The following is an 8,016-nucleotide window of genomic DNA, read 5'->3' as shown; positions in this document are numbered from 1 at the left end:
ACGTTAGAGTAGCAAAAAGACACGGCTCTGCCCTCGGCTGGGGAGGCACACTGGGACAGCCTCCAGCGCCAGACCATTTTTAGCAAAAGCAATCACAAATACAGTTAACTTCTTAGCTGACTTGTCTACAAAGAGGGAAAGGCTCCATACGATAAGCAGCACCCATTATTACTCTGCTGCAGAATTTAGTTCTTCCAGAAGTAATACACTCTGTTTTGCCAGCATCTAACAGCAAACCATATAACACGAAGATGCAGAGTTAAGGTACCTGTAAATGCACTGGTTTTGTTTCCCGGCTTTTGTGCTTCCCAGGGCTGTCCTTTGTTGTGCAGCTCTGGTATTTTCCAATTTTTTTATATTTGGATATAGTAATTGCTAACACAGAGTCTAAGGCTAGCAATCATAACATCTATTTACAACACGCACACTGGCTGTGTGCACCTATTCCACCAGCCTCCCGTTTGCTTCAAACATGTCAGTCTCCCTGAGGACACGTTCAATGAGAAACCACCCCCCACCCTGCAAAGCCCTGCTTTACTTGCTGCCGAGCCTCCTGCATCCCCCTGGGCAGATTACTTTTGGAAGGCTGACCAGGGAATATTTACCAGCTATGGAATCAACAGAGTTCAGCCACATGCCAACATTTCATGCTGTTACCTAAACGGTGTCAGAACTCTCAGAACTCCATCAAAACAGAACTGGTTTGCACTTTGGTATTAAAAGTTATGTCCAGGCCTGAACACCTCGTTGAGGGCTGGGCCACACAGCAGGCTCCTCTGGGCAAAGATTTCTTTTCTAAGCAGCCATTACGCAAGTACCAATCTGTGAAAAAAATCTGAAACTCAAAGAGAGAGAACCTTGATTTGACATAGTGCTCTTGCTGCATGTTCCGTAGAAGGGAGGTCACCCACATCTTTAGATCTAATGGAAAGTAGGAAAGAAGCACCAAGTGCAAGGTTCTGCATGTGGGCTGGGGCAACACCAGGCTGGGCAGAGAACGGATGGAGAGCAGCCCTGAGGAGAAGGACTGTGGGGTGTTGGTGGATGAGAAGCTCAACTTGGCCCAGCAACGTGTGCTTGCAGCCCGGGAAGCCCAGGGCCGGGGCAGGTGGAAACTGGGCTGTAAATCCTGGGCCAGAGTTATTTCCTGCAGCTTAAGAAAACTGCGTGGGTCTGGTGATGTCTGGTCGCTGTTTTTAAACCCACACCCCCCCCAGTCGGTATTTCTAATAACAAAGGGTTAAAAGCCAGCAGGCAGTCCCCGCGGTGGCGCGCAGGCAGCAGGCAGGCAGGTGCCAGCGGAGCCCAGAGCCCCCAGCAGCATCAAGGGCAGCACCCACCGCCGCAGGCAGCGCGGCCGAGCAGAGCGGAGTGTCCGCAGCAGCGCGAGCCCCGCGCACCACCCCCCCCCCGCGGGGCGGCCCCCCTCGCTGCCGCAGCCGCCCCGCAGGAACTGGGACGGGGTGCAAAGGAAGAGCGGCCGCCGGCCTGGGAACTGCTCCGCCGGGCAGCGGCCGCTGGGTGATACACGTGTCAGCGAGAACCGCTGGAACAGGAAGCAGCTGTTTCTTCCAGCTGTGACACACTCACCCCTGGTCATCGAGAACACGAGAACACGGAGAGAACACCGATGCGACACCCGTTGCCGTGCCAAAGCTCCATTTCTTGCAACATCGCTACACGTCTGACAAGGGAAGCCAGCTGGCAGCTGCTGCACATCTGTCACCGCCAGAAAGCACCCCCGCTTCCAAGGGGCGTCCACCAGCAGACGGAGATCTAGGAAGAAAAGGGAACGCTGAGTACACAGCAGGGCTCGGGTATGTTTCCCTCGGCAGCGTACAGAGCAACCGCATTTCTGTCGGGCACTACAAAATACGCTTCCAACGGCAGACTAGAACCTGATCACCTGAGGCCGACCCTGCCTGGGCAGGGGTACAACAGGGCACACACGGGAAACCACATCCCACCCTGCTCCCGGTAACAAGACTATCGGTAAAAACATCTTTATTACAGAAGGTGCTACTTATTTAAAATACCTTATTACAAAACATCTTATTACAAAAGTTATTTTTAAAAAAGTAGTATCTTGTTACAAACCATCTTATTACAGAAGTTACTACTGGTTAAGAAAGATCTTATTACAGAAGCTGTAAGGAAAGGTTTCGCCTCAGTTCATCTTACTGCCCGGTGCTCCCTTAGCACATCCCGGCCACAGCTGGGAGCTACACAAGCCGAGGCGGTCCTGACAGCTTCTCTGCTCCCTTCTCGTGCGTTTTGCTCAGGGCTGGCTCGTATGAACACGCATGAAGCCATTACATGGATGGTTTAGGTGCTCTTCCACATGGATCTCCTGAACACCACAAGTAGAGGATGTGCCCCCTTTATCCTTCAAACAGTATTTTAACATGAACACAAATGTATAGCTATTAAAAACTTAAGATCTGCTATCAACATAAGTACAATCTTCCTCTAAAAGTTTAAAAAATATTTTCAAGACATAATTAGAACAGAGTACTAGAATAATAAATAACTTATCATTACAGATACCATTAGCATCAAAAGGAAATTATTAAACCAGAAGAATTCCCCAGGAACGTAAAAGATCAGCAGCTGTGACATACATACACTTGCTGGTGAAACAGAGAGCTGGTTCAGGAAGGAAGAAGGTTTCCTGGTTAATCACTTAGAAAATTAGCTCATCTTTCCTTTAGCTGCTCTCCTGAAATCTCAGACCCATTCAGACCCAGAATCTTGCGACTTTCCAATGCTTTTGTTTCATACACGATCCCCAGTAAAGGGCCACGGTACGACTGCAAGCAAAGACAGCGAGAGCACCAACCACCACCTATGCCGAGCATACTGTAGCTCCCAACAACGTTAAATAGATAAATAAATAAGTGAAACAGATTCCTAACAGAGCACTAAAACCCATCTGCTTCCCAGTAAGGATGTCTCAAGAAAGTGTTTAAGGGTTCCTGTAAAGTTCAGACTTTCCAAATCTAAAGAATACAAACAGCTAAGGAATTACTTCATATTAATTACTCTGACCACTCGGTGCTTTATAACTTGACAGGTAGAAAATGTAATGAAAGAGGCCTACTGAACAATACCCTACCAAGTTAAAAAGAAAGCAAAAAATAGAGTGGTGTGGGGCTGGTTTTTTTGCTGGTTTTTTGTTGTTTTGTTTGGGGCTTTTTTGTGTGTGGTCTTTGGTGTTTTGTTGGGGTTTGTTTTTTTTTTTTTAAACACAGCTGAAATGATCCAAAGTGGCTGTTGTGGGCAAAGCTCCACGGCTGCTGGAGTCTGACAGGGGAATCCAGCTGGCAGCTGCTGCACATTTGTCACCCACTTCTCACTCTCTTATTTCATCCTCCAGAAAGCACCCCCGCTTCCGAGGTACATCCACCGGTAGACGGAGATCTAGGAAGAAAAGGGAACACTGAGTACGTATCAGTGCTTGGATATGTTTCCCTTGGCAGCATACAGAGCAATTGCATTTCTATCAGGTACTATAAAATATGCTTTCAATGTCAGACTATAACCTGATCACCTGAGGCCTACTGTTTAAAGAAACAGGAATTCTTCCAATTTTTCAAAAATTTAAATATAAAACCCCAAAGCAGATTATAAGAAAAGTGCTCCCCTTCTTCAGTATGTATTATTTAGAAATGCCTTTGCCACCATGGATACCAAAAGCCAAACATTAATTACTATAAGCCCCTGGCAGTATCTACAGAAAGGCCTGACCTGCTTGTGCCATATCCCTTTGTTCACCCAGAAAAGGCACAACTGCCTCAAAGCACACCACAGCCAGCACCAGGATCCCAGAAAAAAACTCGTGGCGTCACAGAGAGGACAGACAAGAGGCTCCTTTTTTGACAGTTACCTCGATCCACAGCAACACAGAGATACTTCCCACGTATGGCCAGATCTTGCAGGTCAAGAAAGTGAACAAGTACCCCGATAAAGTCACAACAGCGCTACCACTGCAAACATCACCCACAAGAAATTTAACCTCTAAACAAACACATTCACATCTTCCAGCCTCTGTTCGTTCTCTGTACTACAAAGTTCCTGCCCAATAGGCACCACTTTTGCACTTTCTGACACCTGTCTCCTGCCAAAGCAGACTCTGTTGGGAACACATCTTGAAAACGCATAGGGATGGAGAAATGAGGGGGCTTGTAACAATGTACCTCTAAATTATGGCAAGTTAAGACACAGGGTATGACACCCACTCATCCCAAAGAGCAGACTGCCAGGACAGGCAATTTGAAATGCCTTCAATGAATATATAATGACGTCAAGGTAATGGCAACTGAGCTGGAGCAAGCAGCTGCCGCTCGGACTCCCGAGAGCAACTTCGCTTTGGGCTTCACACAGATGTTCAAGAGCTCAGGGCCAGGCCTGTCCCCACATTAACTCTTAACACCTTTGTAGGAAGAGATCTCACTGTGACCGGATAGGAAAACTAAATGAACATTAACAGTATTTTTGGCTGGAAGGTGCAGGAAACAGTTCAAGGGAACAGATGACAGCATGGGAGACCTTGCCTGAATGAAGATTTGCCCTTAGCAATTGCACCTAGAAATCTATTTACCTTGGAGGGAATGAGAGAGAACACACAGTGACACAACTGCAGCGGCATGGGAGTGGGTGGTAAATGTCTAGGGCACCTTGCAGCATAAAAAAGAAAAAAAGTCAGAGAAAGTCATCAGATTATTTGCAGGACTAGACGACTCACAGAAAATATATGGTCAGCCATCGAGAAAGAAAGATTTTTTGCTTAATGTCTCAGCATCAGCTTAAATGCTTCAATCCACAAGTAACAAATGCCCCCTGCTCCATTCTGAGATGCCTATTTCCAGAAAGACGGGCTGCAAACAAAAATTCCTCCCATCAGAATCTGGTCCTTCTCCCGTGCTCTTTTAGAAGAGGAAGCACAAGCCACAGATATTAGGTCCAGTATAGCTGTGCTCACTAGCTGAGTGTGCCTGTGGAGCACAATGCAGAGGAGATGGGGAAGGAGACTCAAAGTATTTACAGAGTTCCTCTTAATCCTTTGTGAAGTCCAAAAGGACTCCTGTTACAAGTGTGTATGCTGCCAACAAAAGCGGACAGATTTATTTCAAAACTCCCATTTTAACAGACAAGCTCAGCTAGAAAGTAGTGGGAAAAGCAGACGCATCATCAGCACCTTCAAATCTATGTCCTAAGAGTGAGCTTGGGGCTGAAAAAAAGCAGTCCCTGAAAGGTGACCTATTCCTTGCACCTCCGTGTGATAAACACGGCAGGAGCTAGAGCACCATACCCATCGCCTCTCAAGAGTGGGAAGGGAACAGATGACACAGCCCGTAATCATTTGCAATGATGTATCTTAGCGCCGAGTTAAGTTCTGCACCCTTTGTAGCAGACTCTGGCTCCCGGGCTTGAAGAGGAGGGTTCTTCACCCGCTGTGTAGTTAATCTGCATTAATGACATTAACTTACAAAAACCACAGTGGATGCTAAATGTTTGCACAGCTTCAAAAAGGGACTCTAAAAATCAACTGAAGGTTACTGAGGCCTTTTCTGCTTAATGGTACAGAAATGCCGAAGACACTGTTGGAGACAGGACAATGAACTAGAGACACCTTTCATCTAGATTCTGCTGGGCAGAATGTTCTTAAAACTGGTAAACTAGAATTTAGCTGAGAAGGCTGGTTAAATACATTGGTTTTCCATTTGAAGGAAGCAGATAACCCATCTCAGTGATTTATGGTGCTGCAGAGATGGGCTGGCAGCTACGGAGGGAAACCCTGGGGACGGTGTTTTAGGGAAAGGACGCTTGTCTTTTCTTGCTACAGAACAGCTGTGAAATGCAAAGAAGTCCAGTCCACTCTTTGGAGGGAAGCAATGCCTTCTCCACAAAGGCGGGTTTGATTCTTGGTGCGTTTTTACAGATTAACAGCTCGGGTTGGGCTCAGAGCTGCTCCCAGTCACTGAAATGTACCACATTATATTGGCTCTCGCTGTGTGGTATCTAGAACTTGGTGTCACCACGTAACAAAGAAAAGTGATGTTAAAGAAAAGTGACATTAACATAGAAAAAAACAGCCTACTGAAATAGACGGAAGAAGAGCCTTTTTCACAGCAGGGTGCATGTATCAAACTGCAGGCTCAGAAAACTTGCAAAGGAGTGCCCAAAGGAAAACAGGAAAACAGAGAGGACTCCATCACACTCAGAGGGCAAGTTGCCAAGAAACACCTGGAAATCATCGTGATGCATTTTAGCACAGAGAGATTAAAAAAGAAGTTGTTTCCAGAGTCTCACAGAGGACAGGAGGTGCTGACAGACAAAGGTGTAGTCAGAGCAGCAGAAGTCAGCTTGCACTTGAGCCTGCCTGCTTCAGGCTTACAGCTGACATGCAGCCGACAGGCTATGCCAGCTTGGAGGCTTCTATCATGCACCCAACTGACTTTGGGCTAGCTTGAGCCTGATCACGTTTGGCTCAGGTGTGCTGTCTATCTCTACCCTTAACACGCACACCAAGCCCCAAAGGTACAACAGTGGAAATGCAGACCTGGATGACCGTCACATTTCCCAGAGAGTAGACTATGCCAATCGTTGCTAATTAGCGTTAGCATAACAGTGTTTCATCCCTGTGGAACAATCCCATGGGAATGCTTTCCAACATGTTCCTGTACATAACTTTACAACTGGCTCGTTAAGCAAATGTTTTGCTTCAGATATGAAAGCTGAGAAGTTTGCTAGTTATCTGTGATACCAGGAAGTAATTGAACAAGAACTCTTGATTATGTGTTTTAAACAAAAGCTTGTCTTTTTTCAAGGTGGCATCCCACCTTTTTTCTCAGCTTCCTGACAGAAAGACTTTATTCCTTACTTAAATGTTTGAAACTGATGGGCATTATGAGCTGAACTATTAACTAGCATCATGATCTGGAATCTAGAAACCACCCTTTGAAGTGAGCAACAGCTCTTCAAACCCCACCATCGGCTCTTTGATGAACAGCTGTGAGGGAAACAGCTTCTTAGAGACTTGCAGGCTGAACCAAATTCCCCTCTAGAATGGATCCCAAGTACTTTTTGTGTCCTCTTACGTCTCTCTAATCTGTGGACATTTAGGTTTTCCCTTCAGTTACTAGATTTGTGAAGTTTTTAGCCTCAGATACTCTGGGGCTTGTTTTTCTCATGTGCTTCAGGACACTACCAGACTGGTACAATGTGTTCAGTGATCTGAGACAAAGAGTTCAGACTTCTACACTAGCTTCATCAGTTTGGTGGGTTTTGCCCCTGGAACTTCCATAATTACCTCATTACTCAGTGTTTCCTTCACAGCACTGTCGCCCTCCAGCGAACACGTCTATGGACTTAATCTCAATATTGTGACATCCAGGTTTCTGGCACAACTCCCAGAACTTCAAGTTTTATTTACTTACATAATTTATACCCTTTCCCACATCAGAGTAATTAGCATACATGTCTCTATTGAAGTGTGTTGATAAGTACACTAAGAGGTTGTACAAGTTTAGTATTTTAACTGAAGGAACAATGAGGTATTTACACGGCAGACAACAATTCTTCTACTCTCCCCTTTCTGTAATAGTTAGTTTCAGAGTAGCTGTCACCGTAATCTCTGAGAAAACGTAGAATCTTTCTTACCGAGAGAGTTGCCTGTGTCTGAACTGCGTCTTTTCCAGGAGAAAGATTTTACAGATGAATCTGTCTGTTCTACAGATTCGTTCACAGGCTCAGCTCCTGAAGTGAATTGTCTCTCTTCTGTCTCCGATGTCCTGGATTCACTTTTAACACTAGTATTCTCCTTAAAAAAACACAACACAACACCAAAAGAAATAAAACCAAAGATCACTCAATGTTATCTTATAATAAAACTAATATAAAACCAATAAAACAAAATAAAAGCTATTCTTCTCCACTCCAAAAGGGCATCTAACAGGTGGTGAACACTGCCTAGACAGTTGACATAGTAAGTGTTTTTAACTCAGAATTAAGGTT

Source organism: Falco cherrug, unplaced genomic scaffold (genome assembly GCF_023634085.1).
Source record: "Falco cherrug isolate bFalChe1 unplaced genomic scaffold, bFalChe1.pri scaffold_31, whole genome shotgun sequence".
Taxonomy (NCBI): Eukaryota; Metazoa; Chordata; class Aves; order Falconiformes; family Falconidae; genus Falco; species Falco cherrug.
Note: the sequence above shows the minus strand (reverse complement) of the source record.